Genomic DNA, 20,346 nt, shown 5'->3' on the forward strand with positions numbered 1-20,346 from the left:
ACTATTAGACTCTTTTAGATCAATATCCTAGCTGGGGACTCTATCCTAGCAACTTCCTCTTTTATGCAATGTAACACTCTCTTTGTTTCATTAGAAATATTTTTCACAGCCACTGTAGGAACGTGTATTGTGTGATGCCCGACAGGTGGCAGATAATTTGCCCCTCACAGACTGTGACCACTCTTCACCGTTGCCTGAGGACATGGCAGATTCTTATTAGTTTCACTGAGTCAACCGTCCGAATTACAGTAGACTTTGTGAATGCAGAAGAGGCAAAGCTCAGATCAGGAAAATAATCAGTGAGGCCATATTCTTCAAAACTTACCAAGGGTGGAATCAGTCTTTCTCACTTGTGAGAGTGAAAAAAATAATAACTACTGGAACCTTATGTCTCTATAAGCTCTTTCATTCCTAGGAGCTTAAAGTAACTTTAGATTTACCTCTCATTTATTTTCACAATATCCCTGTAGAGTCAGAGGCCGGTTTTTCATTCACTGTCCATGCTACTCAGAGGAAAGGCAATGCCCTCACAACTCAAGTGACTTGTGCCCAAGGTCAAAAACTGAGTCAATTTGTAAAGTGAAATGCTTGATTTCAGGTGTTCTGACTCTGCACTGAGTGGCTACTTTAAAACGATAGCGTTAGGTTAGAGAACTCAAAATACACGATAAAGGCATACAGTGTCATAATGTGTCAAGGTTCAGATCTCTAAATGTTCCTTCATTCACAGATTTAAAAACATACAATACTTAATGCTGTGAACTGCTCTCATTACCTTAAACCACAGGCACAAGGATCATTATTCTGTATTTAGCTTGGAATGATGCCTTGGAATCAGAGTTCATAAATAGCACTAATGATTGCACATGTTTCAGGAAAAATGGGGGACTTTGACTATGGCGCACAATGATACTCATTAAATTGTTGTATAATAGGATGGCTGCTACAACAAACTGAAAGATGGGTGAACAAAATCTAAATTCATACACATGTGAGGTTAGAGCAGGATCTCTTCCAACTGTGTGGTATGTTTGTACAAATTAGAAAATGTGCTTTTTTCTCTGAGGTAGACACAGCCTTAAGCCAGGTTGCAAAGGTTGGTGAGCTAGCGCTGACTGGGTTTCAGATACATTTATCCATTCCTGCAGACAGATGATCTTGGTGGTCACTTTAGTGTAGAATAATAATAGGCTAATATATGTTATTTGTTCCAATAAGCTTCCTAATGAGGATTCTGGTATTATTTTAGGAATGTCGGACCTTACAGGTTTTAGATTCCAATTTTCTGACTTCCACTCCCTGGACAATCACTTGTTATTTGTTTGACCCTGTCATTCTCTATGTTCATTAAATTGTTTCATCTGCAAAATGCAAGTAATAATTGTTTCCACATTGGGTGTCGAGAAGATAAGTGAGTTAATGTTTAAAAGTATTACAGTGTCTGGCCCGGAGACAAAACTTGATATAAATAAGTTATTTTTGTTAGTCCAATTTTCAGATGAAGAAACTGGGGTTTATGGAAATTAGAGATCAGAATCTGTCAGACATTAAAGTACTCAATTGGGAAGAACCATTACTATAGCCAGCTTCTTTATTTGGATAAACCAAAGTCCTAACATTTATACTACAATGACTCATGGGCAAAGGCGAAGCAAGAGAGAAATCCAGTTAAAATGTTTTAAAAGTAGACTAAGGCTAAACAATTGACACATTGAAATTTTTGGACTGCATTGAAAGGCAAGGGCTCTGGTGGCATCTACTTGAACGGCTTTATCTTGCTGAAAATGCCATAGTCGGGTATCAAGCAAAGAACGGATTAAAAAATTATCTTCCTCCTCAACAAAATTCTGGCTTTCCCTTGTCCTGACAATTCTTGGAAATGTCCAAATCACGGAATTATCGTAACATATTCAGGAAAACTTGGCTAGTAGAAAATGCTGCATAACAAATGTGAAATGAGGCCCATGGGAAATGAGAATTCCATGCTGATTTCAGCCTACTAAACTCACTTTACTTAATTCTATTAGGCCTTGAGATCTAGACAGGTTTTTTGAGGCACTGAGACATGCTTGGCTAGCATTCTTTTCTGGACATCTATGGCAAACACTGTGTATTAGAAATAACTGGGAAGTTCTTCTTGTCCTTGTTTCAGGTTGACCACTTGCTCTGTCCTCTACATTTGTTTCTCTGCAGGTTCCACCTTGATTGTCTAGTTGTTTGACCTGTGTTTTCTACATGTCTCACCTGAAGGGAGGCCAAAGGCCACATATCTGTTGGATATTTAATATACCCTTGACTTGAGACCATCATACATGTAAATGCCCATTAGTGTGGCCCAAAGGGTGTGTAGATTTAATTGCTTTGTTAGATGGTGGACCACGGCCTTGCTTTTGAAGTCTTGCCAGAGACACTCACTTGACTTTCCACGATCCCTTCTTTGTAACCATTTGCCTCTCCAGTTCCTATTTCTCTTTATATCACGCCCTTATGTTTCCATATTTTACAAAAAATAATTAACTATGGTATGTCCAGGTCACTCAGCATAAGAATTATATGTACAGACATAGTCTAATAGATACCAGGCTGTATTCTAGAAGTCCATATATATTATTAAAAGTGATGAGTGAATTAACGGATTACACTTAGTGCCCCTGAATGGAGAGGACTTTCCACATCACAGGCTATTGGAAGACAAATAAATGAATAGATATTTACTTATATATATAAATTCTCAGAAATATGTCAGGCAGTCACCACCTTCTTAAGCCAAGTAGCAGCACTTCAGGACTTGAAAACTTGCAAATTTGGAGGTGCTGGAACTGTTTGTAGCTTAATTGAAATTCTCCAGCTTCAGTTGTCAGAACTAAATATTATTCTGAGAGAGAGCTCTGATGTCCCCATGGTAACATGGCTCCATTAATGGGATGATATCACAAAGCTGTCCTTGTCTGAGAACACCTGGGAATTTCAGGTACAGATGGAAATACTGTTAAAGGCAAATTACACATGCCTATTCTGTGTAATTATGTGCACATGTATAGATGTGCTTAATTTAGCCACACATTTCATTTACTCCCATTTATCATTAGGCTTTTTAATGACTCAAATTTTGAGCTTGAGTGTAGCTCAACACACTCGAAGAAGAACTCATCTAAAATTTGGAATAAATATCTAACATTAATGTCATGGAAAAGGAAAAAAATCAATCCTTTACTTATATAAGTACTTATACTTAACAATGAAAATGTTGATTCTTAGCACAGGCTCTGAAATGGATAAATATACCATCTGTATACATTACCCAGGACTATGCATCTGGTTGGTCATTCAAAGCCTAGCTCAGACTAGCACTGTGCCTGAAGGGGAGTATCTTGGAATTAAGGAAAGGGAGTGTGCAGACAATCTGGTTGAGGTGAATTCACATGTTTTTAATGTCTTTTGATCCTGGCTACAAGACAATGACAAAAAAAATCTGGTCAAAATATTCAAATCATTTAAAAACATTTTTGTAGATACATCTAAGTTCTTTGCACAGTATCTGAAAAAGAAAAATGACTTTTTAGTAAAGAAAATAAATATGATGGTGAATGGATTTAAGAACAGACTTGATTCCTCATTATTAACAAAATCCCTTTGCTTAGTTATAGATTCTTTCTATTTTGAATGTTGTACAATGAGGAAAAGATGCCAGACAGACTGGTTTAACTCTGAAAATGCAGAAAAAAGTGGCAAGGTGAGAGGCTGGCTAGCATGAAGCTGCTCAGCTCATAAATAATGCAAACTTGACAAAACTTGTAAGAAAATGCCACCAATTTGCATAGTTTGTGTTGCAGGAACAACCATGAGCAAGTGTTTACACTAGCGAGCGAGGTGCTCAGAACTGGAGTATTTGCGAAGGCGACTTTTCACTCCATCGTGCTTTTGAAAGTGCTAGCCATGCTTCCCACGTTTTCCTCCACCCCCACACTTCCTTGGAATTATTAAAGATGTATAGCTGAATGCTTTTGCCTTTGTTTATGACACTGAGTGGAACTGAATTCTTTTAAATAAAGATCTAATGGTGGTTTTCTAAGTAATAACAGTGTCTCTTCATTGACATTCATATTTCAGTTATGAGAAAAAAATTGTTACGTTTTCTACATTTCGAATGACTCCAAAGCAGTGGTCTCCATGAGATTTTCCTGAGGGCTAGGCAAACAGAATTGATGATGATCAAAAATAACTCTGTATGTCTTTTAAATCCCATGCAAATGTAAGTAAAATTCTTCTCCACTCAAATGGATGGAAAGTTTCAAATGGAAAGCTAGCTCTAGAAGGAAACTTAGAACACGTAATGTTTAATATTTTCATTTTCCAAAATAAAGAAACTAAGCCATGCCACTAAGTTAGTGGGAGCCTGAACAAGAACCAGAAATCCCAGCTACTAGTTCATTGCTGTCTTAGTTACTTTTCTCTCATTTCTGGGACAAAATACATGGTGCCCAAAATTAGGGAAGGAAAGGTTTATTTAGCTCACACTTTGTGGATGCTTCAGTCCTTAATCCGCTGGCTCCAAGGCAGGGTGTTGCATGGCAGAGGGGCAACAGTTCATGATGGTCGATGGCACCAAAATCAACAAGAGCCAAAATGGGGAGGAGCAATTCTCTTTTCCTCCCTTTGTAGTACGCAGGCCACATGCCCTAGGGGCAAGTATAGGACTTACATCACTAATCCCGGCAATAGAGGATGAACCAATCACAAACTCTAGATTCAGCTGCCTTTCAAAAGCCCACCCGCTTGACTGCATGAGGCTTTGTGGGGACATCTGGACACAAAGCATAACATTAACTAATGAATGCAAATGTACAATATACATGTGTATATTCCTATAATAAATGGCATATATTCCTACATGTTAGGACTATATTAGACACATATACTTACATATATGTATGTAAACATAGCTTGCATTTTAATTTTAATTTTACCCACTTTCTTACTGCTCCAAATGTGGCCTGGGAACCAGTACCATTGATGTCACCACCAGCTTGTTAAAGATGCGAGATCTCAGTCCCCACTCCAAACCTAATGAATCAGAACTTTTATCCAAAGAATGTCTTCAGATAATCTATGTACATTAAATGTGAGAATCACTGTCTTTGTTTACTATAATAATGAAGTATAGCTATTCAAAGTCCAGAAATAACCGAAAATATTCACAATATGTTTTGATTTCTCTTTTCTGTCCTTTGCTGAACTTTACAGGTACTTTATGCTGTTTTAAGATGAAATGTTACTAAAATTTTTTACTTCCATTCCATTCTTGTCTTTTAGTAGATGAGTGCCTTCAGTTCAGAGTTTGCTTTCCTCTGTTGAAATAATAGTGGATAATATGTATGCCATATTTTTCTGTTCCCCAAAGTGTGCTAAGTGTTTTGCATTCATTTTTCTTTTATTCCACTCAGCAATGATGTGAGGTTATGTCATAATCTCCACTTTGTAGAAGAGGGATCTGAGACAGAAAGAAGTCAAGTCAGTCATCATGAATCAGAACCTGGACCTGAACCCATGGTTAGGTCTTTCCAGAGTACAAACATCAACCATAGCATATATTGATTATGCAATTCAAAATTCTTATTTACTCTTTTGCAAAGATTCACATAGCTGTAAAATTAAATTACCAAGTAAAAATCAGAAGTCAAACTTAACATAGTGGCTGGTAAACAGTGGGTACTTGAGGAATATTTGTTGAATGAGTGGAGAAATGAACAAAAAGGCCTAAGTTGTGTTGATATAAAGTCAGACACTATATAACACCAAAAAGAAATATCTAGCAGAACAGATATTTCCTATTTTGGGGCCACTGGCATTTCCTTCGCATCCCTAACCCCTCCACCTCCCTTCAGCTTTTCTTTACCTGTGACCTATGTGTTATTGCAAATGCCCCACAGTTCTGCTAAATTTCCTGTTCTTACTCATGTCCTATTATAATCTGCCTGGAGGACCAAGGTCAGCACTTTCTTGGAAGCTGAGATACTATTTTAGGGATTCTGAGAAAGGCCCATTAACTCTTACTCCTCTCTATCTCCTGGGAATTTTAGAGCCAAAGCATCAGGATTTAGGTTAAAATTTTATATTTTCAGACCTTTGCACATTAATGTCAGTACAGATCATGAACCAATCTCTGGGGAGGAAAAAATGTGGTTGTGGATGCTCAGAACCTAAGAGGGGTCAGGGAAGAAGAAAAACAGAGACCAAATCAAGCAAGAGGTCATGATGAGAATATGGAAGATCAGGGGCTTTTGAGCAGTGCTGGTTTGGACAGGGTTAAGTAGAGGGAGCCAATGCAGACTTCTGAGCACCAGCTACCTTGGATGGACTTGGTATAAGAAGGCAAGGGCTGCACCCTCTCTGGTTCTTATTTCCTTAAGTATAAAGGGACTGGTTGCCTCTGTTTAGGTTCCTTTTGTTTGGAAGGCTTGCAAAAGGGAATCTAAGCTGTCAAAGGCAAGCAAGTTGCATTCTGTGGTGGCCTCGGGGGACTGAGTGATATATAGCTTGACTTGGTGGTTTCCTCCCTGGCCTGAGCCCTCCACCCTGGACTGTGGTCTTCTTGAATTTGGGGAGCAGCCTCAGCAGCACATGGCACTCTATTGCTAGTCAAATCTCAGGCCTCCAAAGGCAGGCACTATGTATGTTTCCACCATATGTAGCTCCCTGAGGAGGTGAGAGACAGATATCCTTGGCCTAAAGGGGTATTTGGGGATTTTCTACAACCCTTTTTAAATCTCTGAGTTGTCACTGCTGATCTGAATGTCAAATGCTGTTTATCATTTTACTATTTTATAAGTAAAAATATATTTAAGAGATTATCTTCTTTTTCATATATACATTTACTACTTATAACAGCATCTGTATGGATGTGTGTGTGTGTACACAGATGCACTTGTATACAGGCATTTTATTAAGTTGGGGGGCATCTTTGTTAACAAATTGATAGTCTTTCAGGAAGGAATATATGAGGAATATGTGAGAAATTGATGTCTCATTCACTCAACTCAGGTATGAGTGCATTAGCCATAGTAGAAATTTTTCAGGAGTTGGAGATAAAAACAAAAAATACAGCTTTTGCTCTTAAGGAACTCCAAGTAGAGTAGAGAGGAAAAAAGATATGCAAAGAGGTAATTGTAATATAAAGTCACAATTGATTTAGCGAAAGTGGCAGTAGTGTTATGAAAAATATAGGAAGGTGAAGCAGGCTGGGACCAGAAATTGGCAGATACTTTATGGAAGACATACCATCTTCAGATGGTGGAATGCAAAACTCTATTTGTATATTATTTCTCTGACCTTGAGATGACATTTGATTGCTTAAGGGCTTAGCAACAAATCTTTGCCCACTGTCCTGCCTCTCTGCAGCAATTAGAATCGGCTGAAATGCATCAAGGCAAATTATTTAGGGTTTTATGTAAAAGCTACCCTTTGCTGGCTTGGGCTAGCTCCTAGAAGCTAGAGAATTCTTTATTTTATAATTTTTCTGATTAAGGCCTTTTCTGGCAGTTCTTTCAGAAGAAATAGGTAAGCCAATCGTGCTGGCTAGCAAGCAGCATCACAGATCCTGGTATTTCAGTCTTCCCTGCTTCTGGCAGACTTAGCAGGATATCATCTGCTCAGTGCACAAGGAAAATAAAATTGCATGCATGAGGCTCCAGTTACAGTGAAGGGGGGCCAGGAGGAATTCAATCTGTGACTTAGAAAAATCTAATTCTCTCAAGGTATATTGAAGTCCGCAAAGCAGTTATCTTTCTGAGCAGCTAGATGCAACCTGGAAATGTAGCTCCTAATAGCCTTGGTGAGATTAAGTGAAGTGTCTGTGATTGTGGTTGTTGCACACAGGTCATGAAGGACTCGATGCTCCCCTCCCCCTGAGTCAGCTTGTACCTGCAGTTCCTTTCATGCTCCTGCCTACCCCGCACTTTTCGCCTCTTTCCTGCTGCCCCCAATCCAGTGGTATTCGCTATAGAAGGAAGAAGAAATGAGTGGCCTGACAGCTTTAAAGGATAAATTTAATAGAAATTGATAGAAGTGGCCCAAGAAGGCCACTGTTCTATTATTTTTGCAGTGAGAAAGGTTATCAGTGCTTGAAGGAACCACGCTTTCTTGCTGAAGGATTTTGCAACTGAGGAATTTTGGTGTTTACTGAACTTGCAGAGAATTGGGAGATAACTAGACAGAGAAATTAATTTGAGCCATTATTGATATAAGGTCAGGAAAGTGGGGGAGAACAGGGTTGTAGGTGATTTTTGGATGAGGTGAGGGATAATGTTCTGAAGTTGGCACCAAGACCATTTTTGGTGAAGCTTCAATTGTGAACAAGGGGCCAATTTCTGAGTCTGCTTTGGTGCTAATTGAGGTATTAGCCTTTGAAAAGGGAACACATGTTGGTAAACATACAAATAGATTTGGTGGCACATTTTTTCCAGGTAAGAGTTAATTTCTGTGGAAAATCAGACTCCGACAAAAGGCGCCATGGCAGCTCCTGCCTGTAACTCTGTGTTAGACTTTGATTTCAAGACAGTGTTTCTTCTTTTCTTTCCTCTCTCCCTTCTCGATTCTTCCTGCTTTCCTACCCGCCTCTTATTTACTTATAATTTGAGTAGACCCTTCAAACCACATGAAAAGGAACAAGGTCTTCTAAGAATACTCAGAATGTCCTAACGCATCCCACTTTCAGCCTGAGAAATGACTAGCCCCCAAACTGAGACTCTCACACATTCAAAAGTAATAAAGCTTTTCTTTTTGGGCCATTTGCAAAACAGGCATACAGTTATTATTATCTAGTGATTCTTGTAATTCCTAATGACAAAAACAACTCAGACTGAATTGAGGAAAACAATGGGAGAACTATTAGCCTACAAAACTGAGCTATTCAAAAACAGCTCTGCAGGGCCTCAAAAAAGATTGTCAGGGTTTTCTTTCTGCCGCCATCTCTAGACTCTTCTCTTCCACTTCTCCATGACAATAGTTCGGTGGCAACATTAATCTCTTATTTCTCAGTACAAAAAATTCATAGGAAGTGCTCTTTCCCTAAATTTATGTAACATTCTTTTGGAAGAAAGTTGGTGGTGTGAGTAGGTAACATGCCCCATGAAGCTTAGGGACTATTAAATGGTAATAGGACAGATTTTGTATCCATTCTTATTTCCAGTGATAAGTGAGGCCCCAGGACTCATAGTTTGCAGGAATCACATAATGTAGGAACAAGCAGATTTCAAAAGAAAAGAATAGCGCTGAGTAGATGTGTTTCTTTTTTAGAAAAGTCTCACTTTGTAGTCCAGGCTGGCCTTGAATTTGCTATGTAGCCTAGGCTCGCCTTGCACTCATGGTGATCTTCCTGTCTCCCAAGTGCTGGGACAACAGGCATGCACCACCACATCTGGCCCTGAGTAGATGAATATGATGATTTTTACTACTTTACCATCCTGATAGTCTGTTTTTCAGGTGGCTCTCATTCTGAGAGAGCAGAGCATTCTCTTGGTAGGAATATTGCTTGGTTCTTCTTTTTAGACATTCCAAGTCTACAATCGGACCTCAACTTACCTCTTTGGGTTACTTTTCTATTATTGCAAGATTTACTTCTAAGATTTAACTAAACATGACTCATCATTATTCTTCAAAAACTTCCCTTTCCATGGCTTTGTTTTGAGGGCTCTTCATTATCAGATTTAGGGTGAACTGTGCTTTCACAAATGAAGAGTAGAATTTGTTAAAATCTCTTCTTTCTCTTTGTTTATGAACTTGAACTAAAGGTTAGATTTTTATTTCAGAATGTAATAACCACAAATGACATTTGAACTGTGTGTTTTTTCATTATTTTTGGTGCTGTTCCTGCAAATTAGTTATGTTCTACATTGTTCCCATCTAACCAACATTATTAGTTTCTAATTAGTTTCTTTGTAAAAGCCTTTTATGCCCTCATTGTCCCATGTAAATATCCTGGATAATAACAAAAGATATACATGTTACTATGTTTCAAAGAAGGCTGGAATAAAGCTCATGTCTGTGACCGAGGATGTGTAAAAGCCAGTGCAAAAAAAGTCCCAGCATTTTCTCTACATTTTGGTACAGATACCCACGGTTCATTTTTGCATAGATGTTACCACTGTAAGAGAAACAGCAAAAAAAAAAAAAAAAAAAAAAAAGGTAGGAGATTCAAGGAAGTTACTCTAAAACTAGGATCTGGAGGAATGCTTTTAAACATTTGTTTCTTTCAATTTTTCAAGCAATATAAAAATGAGAATATTTTTATTTCTTGTTTTTTATTCCTGGATCTCTAAGGACTATGATAGTGTGGAAACAGGATGGTCTTTGAAGTTGTAGTTTATTAATCAGTAATTTACTTTCGTTTCTCTTATTTCTTTCTCTTATTTCCCAAGTTGCAGTCTGCAGTCAAGAATCAAGCTGTGGCTCATTCTCAGCAAAGCTCTCTCTGAGAGCTTGGGCTAAAAGTGCTTTCTCCGTCTGCCATTCTCTAAAACACTTTTTCTTCAAGTGTGGTCCCTGGACTAGCAGCACTGACAATCTGTATGGACTTGGTAGAAAGGCACCTTCTTGGGTTCTCTCCCACACCTACTGAATCTGGCACTCTGGAGTGAGGGTCAGTGGTCTGTGGTTTAACAAGCCGCTGAGAGATTCTGTTGCACATGACAGTTGAGTGTTACTTCTCTAGAACTTAGTACTCAGTCCCGTACTTATACGAGAAGTGTATTACATCAATTTTACTATATATGTGCTCCTGATCTTCCTGTTATATTTGCTTTCTAGGTAACCACTGAAGGCCTGAAACCTGGAAGTCTGTAGATAAGTAGATATAGTAGGGTTTAGAGTTTGCAGAGCAAAACAACAAGAGACCAGGATCCCAATTCACCTCCTTAGTTGTCCAGCTGGCCTTTTTCCACTGAATGGATCGGGTAATTTTTGTGGTGCCTGCCTGAGCACAGAATAGATGAGCTCCCACACAGTAGTCACGTGTCCATTTACCATGGTGCACTTCCCTCTTGTATCCTAGCAATTGCAGCCCTATTGCCTAGAGCTTTTGTCAGTTCTGTTGGTCAAGTTTAAGTGGAGGGCAAACCCACTTTAATTTAAATATATAGAACAGACTATTAAACATTTTGTTCTTCAGAAGACGCCGTTCCATCTCATCAAAACAGACTCTCGTTCACTTCAGGTTTTGCCTGCAAGGCTGCTGAGCTCTTTGGGTGTCTAACCTTTCTCTCTTGTCACTGGCTATTAAAACTGCTAAAACAGAAGAACGCTTAACCATTCCAGCTGTTAAAACATTGGTGCATGCTTTGGTGAGCGCGGATCTAAATGCTTTGAATGGCCCTTTAGGGGATCTTCCTTCTTTTTAAAAACTTGCAGTTCAGTTAAAATCTAGCCATAGTTTTAACTTTTTCAGTCCCCAGATGTTCTCATATTTCTGTTTTTCCCAGAAAAGCCTCGGTTAGTCATTAGGCTAATGATTAATTTTCAAGCTGTTTTTTATTTAAAATTCGTCACTTAAGACAACAATGACTTACTGGCTTTGCCTTTAAAAGTTTTCAAAAATCCAAATGATTCTTATAGGATGGGTCAGAATATAGGATTAGCAAAAACTGATCAGTGAGGAGCATTTTTTTTTTTTTCTCTTACCTGTCTAGTGGACCTATGGTGCAATACCTGGTCCACATCCTACTCCGATCCCTGAATGCTATACATTTATCTCCATTTTGTTTTCTATTTTTTCACTCAGATTTTGTGATATATAGATACTAGATTCCTATACATTCTCTACTAAATTGTATAGGATTTTTCTTTACACTCTTTTGAGAATTTTATATGTGTATATATATATATATATATATATATATATATAATACATATGCCAAATGCTATAATGCCAAACGCTATAACAATCCTCTACCTTTCTACACAGCTTTAGATATCTGTACTGAAGGCCACTTGATTAGTTGAGAACTTGTAACTCAAACCATGTCTTCTGTGTCAGCAAAATTGACATCATTTTAGAAATGATGTTAGACATGTTGAATCTTCAATCCACCCAAGATTTAATGAATCAGAGCTTATATTTTAATGGGATCTGCATTTAAAATTTTTAGTATGTTGTTCTAATAGGCACCTCATATTTCATTAGGCTCAGAGAGCTCTTTTAAGTTTCATTATTATTAGTACAGGTTTGCATTACATAAAGATTACAATCATTGGGGGAAGTTGGTACATGTACATAACACATATTAATTCATTTTATACCCTCTTCCTTCTCTCCCTACCTCAATCTCTTGGTCACATTCTGATCTGCAAAATATCTATCTTCTTGTTTCCTATTACCTATCTTTTATTTTGCTCTTTAATGTATTTATACTTTTTTTCTCATATAAGGAAAGCTATATAATATTTAAACCATGTCCAAGATTTAGCTATTTTAGATTGTGCTGTTATAAACATGGGAAGGCATGTATCACTGTAACTAAATGTCTTTAACTCATTCAGGAAGATAGCTAGAAGGGGGCTATCTGGGTCAAATGTAATTTCTATTTGCAGTTGTTTGAGGAATCTCCATGCTGATTTCCATAGTGACTGTACTAGTTTATATTTGCACTAACAGTGTAGAAGGATTCCTTTTTCCCTGTGCCCTCACCAGCATTTGTTACTATTTGATTTCTTGCTGATGGTCATTCTTTCTGGGATAAGATGGAATCTTAGTGTTGTTTTAATTTGCATTTCTCTAATGGCTAGTGATTTGAACATTTCTCCATGTATTTTTTGGCCATTTGTATTTCTATGAAGTGTCTATTCGTTTCACCTCTCCATTTTTTGTTTGGGCCTTTTATTTTGCAGTGGTCTAATTTTTTGGAGTTCTTTATATATTCTAGATATTAGTGCTTTGTCAAAGATTTTTTTTTCTGTAGGTTGTCTTTCATTTTCTTGGTGATTTCATTTGCTATATAGATTTTTAATTTGGTATAATCCCATTTGCTGATTCCTAATGTTATTTCTCATGCAACTCTGTTCACAAAGTCCTTGCCTATGGCTATGCTTTCAAGAGTTTTACCTATTTTATCTTCCAGCAGATTGTTTCTGTTTTAATATTTAGATTTTTGATCCATTTTGGTTTTAGTTTAGTATGCTGGGAAACATATGGAGCTAGATTTAATCTTTTGCATATGTGTGTAGCCAGTTTTTCCAGCACCATTTGTTAGAGAGGCTTTCCTTCCTTTAGCGTGTTTTTTGCCCCTTTGACAGAGATCAGATGGCTGAACATACCAAAGGTTGTTTCTCTATTCTGTTTCTTTAACCAATATGCCCATTAGTGCCCATCTCACACTAGTTTTATTATTGTAGCTTTGTAATATAACATGAAATCTGAGATTGTGATGTTTCTTGCTTTGCTCTTGTTGCCCAGGATTGTTTTGGCCTTCTGAGTCTCTTCTGGTTCCATGTGAATTCTAAAATTGTTTTCTCTAGTTTGCTGAGGAATGCTTTTGGTAATTTGATTGGGTATTTTGATTAAATCTATACATCTTCTGTGGAAGTATAGCCATTTTGACTATTTGATTCTTCCTATCCAAGAACAGAAAATATTTTTTCATTTTCTGATATACTCTTCAATTTCCTTTCACAGGGTGCTGTAGACATAGCTATATAAGTTTTTCACTTTGTTGTTAGCTTAATTCCTTTTTTTTTTTTTTTTTTTTTTGTACCAGTAATGGAACTCAGGACCTTGTGCTTGCCAGACAGGCGCTTGTGCCACTGAGCTATCCCCAGCCCTGAGCTATATCCCTGGCCCAACTGCTAAGCATTTAATTTTTGTTGAAGCTGTTGTGAATGGTATTGTTTTCCTAACTTCTTTCTGGGTGGATTCACTATTAGTGTGTAGGAATGCTATTGATTTTGTATCTTGCTACCTCCTGGATTTATTAGTTCTTGGAGTTTTTGGTGGATTTGTTTTGGGTTTTCTATGTAAATGATCATGTTGTGTGAATATGGATGGTTAGACCTCTCCCTTTCCTATGTGTGTCCCTTTTCTTGCTTTCTCTTGCCTGATTGCTATTCCGCAAGTTTCAAGTACCATATTTAACAGGAATGGTGACCATGGATATCTTTGCTTGTTCCTGATTTTAGAGGAAAAGCTTTCATATTTTCCCAGCTTAAAATAATATAGGCAGTAGGTTTGTCATAAGTGGCTTTAACAGATTTCAATATGGTCCTTCTATACTTATTTTCTTCAGTGTTTTTTAATCATGAATGGATGTTGGATTTTGCTACTTAGTTGTGATATATGTGATTACTGATTTTTGCATTGAAAATCTTTGCATTTGTGTTCATTAAAGAAACTGACATGTAGTTTTCTTGTTTAGATGTGTCATTGTCTGATTTTTAAATCAAGGTAATGCTAGCTTCCAAGAATGAGTTTGGCAGCATTCCTTTTCTTTCAATTTCATTAAACAGTTGAGGAGTTCTGGCATTCTTCTTGTAGAATTCAGCAGTGAATCCATTGGGTCCTGGGCTTTTTAAAAAATAGTTGGTAGTTTTTTTTTTTTTTTTTTTTTCTTTTACTACTGCTTCATTTTCATTGTCTGTTATTGAATTCTTCAGGGTGTTTAAATCTTCTCGGTATAATTTTGGCAAATTATATGTATGTAGGAAACTATCATTTGCTATGGATTCTCCAATTTGCTGGGGTACAGGTTTTTAAAGTAGTTACTAGTAATCTGGATTTTGGTAATTTTCTTTGTGCTTTTAGCTTTTCATTTCTAATTGCATTGATATGGGTCTTTCCTTTCTTTTTTTGTAAAATTGATTAAGGGTTTGTCTGTTTTGTTTATCCTTTTAAAGAACCAGGTGTTTGATTCATTGAGCCTTTGTTTTGTTTCCGCACTGATCTTTATAATTTCCTTCCTTATACTAGCTCTGGATTTGAGTTGTTCTTGCTGTTCTAGGAACTTGAGGTACATCTTTAAATTATTTATTTGGGCCTGCTCTGTTTTCCTGTGGTGGGCATTTACAGCTATAAACCTCCCTCTTAGGACTACTTTCACTGTGTCCCTCTGTTATGTGGTACTGGCATTGCCATTTGATTCTAAGAATTCTCTTATTTCTTTCTTGAGGTCATCTGTGATCCACTGGTTATACAAGAGTGTATTATTTAATCTCCATGTGTTTGCATAATTTCTGTGGTTTCTTTTGTCATCAATTTCTAGTTTTATTGCACTATGGTCTAATAACATGGGATACTTCTGATTTCTTTATTTAAGCCTACTTCATGAAATAGTACGTGCCTTATTTTGGAGAAATTTCTATGTCTTGCTGAGAAGAGTGTGTATTCTATTATTATTGAGTGCAAAAATCTATAGATACAATGTTCCTTCACCTATCATGGGCATTACATTTCAGAGACTCCTGCAATAGGTGAAAATCTGTGAAGCAGTGGCACTATATTTATTTTATTATTTATATACATTTCATGGTTTACAATCCCTTCCCACACCCATACAAACCTTTCCCACTCTCTTATTAATCTTTCCCACCTCTTATAAACACTTCATATGTTCTTAAATACTTTCTGCATTCTTAAATCTATGTAATTTCAACAATGTATAAAATTCAATATGGGTACTGTATTTTTTTAAAAAACCCACAATACAGTGAAGTCACAATAGTGAACCATGATATAGTAAGGCACACCTGTATTTACTCATGCCATTTGTTACAGGTGTGGTTCAAATCTGACATTTTTGTGTGTATTTTTTTTTCTCTAATTGATCTATTTGTGATAGTGGGGTCTTCTACTATAATTGTTTATTTCATATTTTATGTGTAGTAGTGTTTGTTTATGCCATTGGATGTGCTAGTGGTTTTATTATTTTTAATTTTTTTTACTTTAAAGGGAAAAAAATTTCAAAACAAGATAATAGGAGGGTAACAATGGTTAAACATTGTCTATTGTTATCTTTACATTAGTTACTCAGAATACAAGATATCGACATTTAATTGTCCAAACAATATCAACACAAACTTTTCTTTTCAATGAACTGAGAGAAATTAGTAGTATAACTATCTTAACTAATATTTATACTTTCCCTTCCTTCTTTTTTCCAATCCCCCATCCCGATTTTTCTTTCCTTTTGGTGTCTTTCCATTTTACAATATCTATTATATGTTTTGGATCTTATTTACTCTCTCATCTTCTCACACCAGGGAGACAGTACGACATCTACACACGTACATCTGGTTTATTTTACTTATGAATGTGGTCTCCAGTTACATCCAATTACCTAGATAAGTCTCCAGTTTATCCTTCTTTATGGCTGAGTAGTACCCCACTGTATAAAAAGACTACATCTTTTTTTATCCATTCCTCAGTTGATGGACATTTGAGTTGTTTCCAAGATCTAGCTATTACAAATCATGCTGTTATAAACATAGGTGCACATATATTGCTGTGGTGTGATGTTTTTAATTCTCCTGGGAAGATACCCAGAAAGGGAATAGCTGGGTTGAATGGGACTTCTAATCCTAGTTTTTTTTTTAAGTTAAAAAAATGATATATCTAAGTTTTTTTAACAAGCACAAAATGGTTGTACAAATACAAGTTATCCCTCAAGGTATGCTAGTAAGGGAAAATCCATTTACATTTACAGTCACACCCACTTGCTATGGTACCCCTGCTCACCACATTCATTGCAAATCAAGTAGGTCATCATTTGTTCATCTGGGTTTGACTTCCATACCTGACTTGGAAAGAAATGTGTCCCTCTGGCAGTCACAGTGACCTTGCAATTGTATCTCTCACAACATCTACATTTGATTTTATTTGTCTGTTTGCCATCAATCACTTGGGGAAGATAATGTTCCTGGATATAGAATTCCATGTAGGTAGCTCTCAGCTGCTTCACTCCTTGTCTGCTGTTTCAATGGTGGTCATCTCAGCAAATTCTTTTGGAGACATGGTTCCAGAAAGCAAGTTTTGTTGCAAGTGACAATTTCTGGGGTTCTTCAAATTAACAACTTTACTTCTGATAAAAGTTTTGTAGTTTTTGATGTTCTTTGAGTAAAGGGTAAAAATGTGCTCTTTGATTTCTCTTGCAAAGTTTTGTCACAAATCAACATTTGTGTGATCTGTGGAAGAACTAGTTGAAGCCATATAAAGAAGCTCAGTGCATTTGGTTCTCATTGATCATTGTGGGATCCTGCAGCTCACCTGATCCATTGCTGGTGGGTTTAGGGTCACCCCCCCTGAAATTCTCTTCCCTAGGGTCCATTTGACTAGTTCTATTTTGAAGCATGATCAGTTTGGCGGGGGTTGCACCATCTTGGGAGGAGGGCAGAGAAACAAAACTGTCTGTGCCCACCATTGCATTTTTGCTCTGATCATGAGAAAGTCCTGCATTTTCTTCTTTACTACCACCTGGAGAGGATAATTTAAAGCATCTCTTGTTTTAAAGTGAGTATCCTTATAAAGAGCTTTCCACTTTGACAGCAAACACTTGGCTTACTTTTTCAAAGCCACTGAGGGACAGTTCCTGAGGACTGTACACAGCTCTGACCACATCTGTCTCCTGGAGGTGCTGCTTAGTTACATAAATTATTTCTAGCTCAGTAAGATGGTAGCCAATGTTCTCAAAATTCCTTTTTGATATAAGTTGCTCAATAAGAGAAGATTTGGGAGCTGCATGGTTTTTGTCAGACGTCTTTACAGAGGTCATTCTTTTCCCTTTTGAAATTCTATTTTCAGAGACTGCAAATAGTAAAAGAGGTCTTCCTAAGAACCAAAGGCTTTCCAGGCATAGTGGAACATGCCTGTGATCCCAGTATGTGGGAGATTGAGGCAAGAGGAACACTATGAGTTCGAGGCCAGCCTGAAATAGATAGTGAGACCCCCTTGATGACAGTATTAAGTCCACATGCCACACACACACATGTCATCTCCATCAGCACAATAAGCCCGAGAAAGTTATACAATTTATCTCCATCTTGCAACTGAGAAAAACCCAGCTCATGGCACATGGGAAAGCCTCTGTGAGTAAGGATGGCCATCAATTGGAAACAGAAGATCACCCTTCCCTGAAACAGAGGTTCTGAATGTCCCAATCCTAGCTTTCCGAGGAATCTCTACACTGGTTTACATAGTGGTTACACCAGTGTACACTCCCACCAACAGTGGAGAAGGGTTCCTTTTACCCCATAGCCTCCTACTAGCATTTGTTACTGGTTGAATTCTTGGTAATAGTCATTCTTTCTGGGGTGAGATAGAATCTCAGTGTTCTTTTAATTTTCATCTCTTGAATGACCAGTGATGTTGAATATTTTTTCATATATTCATTTGCTGTTTGTATTTTCCCATCTGAGAAGTGTGTATTCATCTCAGATGATCATTTTTGTATAGGGTATTTAAATTTGAGAGGTCTGATTTTTTTTGAGTTCTTTATAAGTTCTCAGCAGTAATCCTTTGTCTGAGGAACAGCTGGCAAACATTTTTCCCCACATTGTGGGTTGTCTCTTCACTGTGTTGGTGGTTTCTCTTGCTGTGCAAAAGCTTTTCAATAATATGAGATCCCAGTTGTTGATTCTTTGTGATAGTTCCTGTTGTGCCAGTGTTTAGTGCATATCTATTATAATTGTTATCTCTTACTGTTGATTTTGTCCTTTAAGCAATGTGACAGTTAATTGTGGTGTCAGCTTGAATAGGAAATGTTTAGTTGATTAATTAATAGTTCTGTGCATGTCTGGTTGACAGACTCGCTGAAGAGGAAAGAAGCACCCTGGATGTGGGTAGCACCAACTAATAGGCTTGTAGTAAAGATGAAATAAAAGAGAAAAAAAAGATAAAGTTTCACTTTTTGATTTTTTGGCAGAGTTCCATTCTTCGCCATGGCCTCTGAGCTTCTGTCTCCATGCTTTCAGTGCAGACTCTTCTGCCTTTCATTGCAGAAACTTCCACCTTCCAGCTCAGATTCTTCACCTTCCAATGCAGAGCCTTTGGTCTTATAATATGGACTTGCAGGGGTCTCTGCAGGGAGCTACAGGCCTTTGACTTTTGACTGGACCCTTCACTCTCCAGTGTGTAGACAGCCTTTTGCAGGTGGCTATTGTAAGCCTGTTTTATGTACATATTTTTTATTACACCTATTCCTCTTGTGAACCTTAGTTGATGCATCCAATATCAACCTTTTTTGCCTCTTCTGATCCATCTTGGCTTGAAGTTGACTTTGTCTGAAAACAGGATAGCTATTTCTGGTTCATTTTGGGTTCTTTTCACATGGAATACTTTTTCCATATTTAGAGCTTTTTAGTCTGAATTTATTGTGGGATTTTTTTATATACAGCACACATTCAGGTTCTCTTTTTGATACAATTTGCCAATCTATGTCTTTTTATTGGGTAGTTAAGACCGTTCACACTGAGAGTTATTACTAAAGGTTTGGGCTTATTTTTGTCATTGTGTTATTTTTCTGTTTCCCATTCTTTTTTCTCCCTGCAGCTTAAGTTCTAACCTTGCCTGGTGTCTTCATTTCATTACACCTTTTGGCATTGTTGACTTAATTGTCTTTTTCTAGAATATATTTGAGAATTTTTTAAAATATTGGCTTAGCTGCCATAAATTTGTTAAGTTGCTCTTTATTATGGAAAGATACTATGTATTTATCAATTTTTGAATGGTAGCTTTACAGATATATTAGTCTGGGTTGGAAGTTCATTTCTTTTAGTACCTGTGTTGACAAGTCTACTGTAATTCTAATGGGTTTTACCTTCATAAATGACCCATTTCTTTTCTCTAAGATTCAGTCCTTGTTGTTGGACTTCTAGGATTTTGGCTATGATGTGTCATGCAGAAGTTATTTTTTATTGTGAGCATTTTGGATTTTATACGCCTTTCTTATTTGTATGTTAAATTCTTTCCTTATACTTGGAAAATTTTCTGCTATTATTTCTGTAAGGTTTTTTTTTAAATGTCATTTGTGCAGTCTTCTGATTTCTCACTAATTCCAGTTAATGTTAGATTAATCTTCTTTGCATCCTCTACAATTGCTTTATTCATTCTTTATGTTCCCTTTTTAAAGGTATCTCTAAGAACCCTAGGCTGTTTGTCAACAAGTGTGAGTTTTCACATTATTAAAATAACATTTATCACAAATTAGATGTCTTATGATGGTGTAACAGGTGAATTGAGACTTAACAATGGGCTTCTCTCTGCATCCTATTTTCTGATATGGAGAAATGATTCCACACTGGAAAAGAAATCTCCATGCTGGAAAAATAGACAGGTAAATTAATAATCAATACTGAGAGTAACAAATTTGGGTT

The 20,346-nt window shown here is 37.1% G+C and overlaps 1 pseudogene; it reads right to left on the bottom strand.

The window, feature by feature from the left end:
- Nucleotides 1–16,682: 16,682 nt before the first annotated feature.
- On the bottom strand, nt 16,683–17,747 carry LOC102008986 (annotated as a pseudogene).
- Between the last annotated feature and the right edge of the window lie 2,599 nt (nt 17,748–20,346).

Source organism: Chinchilla lanigera, unplaced genomic scaffold (genome assembly GCF_000276665.1).
Source record: "Chinchilla lanigera isolate Chin_1 unplaced genomic scaffold, ChiLan1.0 scaffold00037, whole genome shotgun sequence".
NCBI classification, from domain to species: Eukaryota; Metazoa; Chordata; class Mammalia; order Rodentia; family Chinchillidae; genus Chinchilla; species Chinchilla lanigera.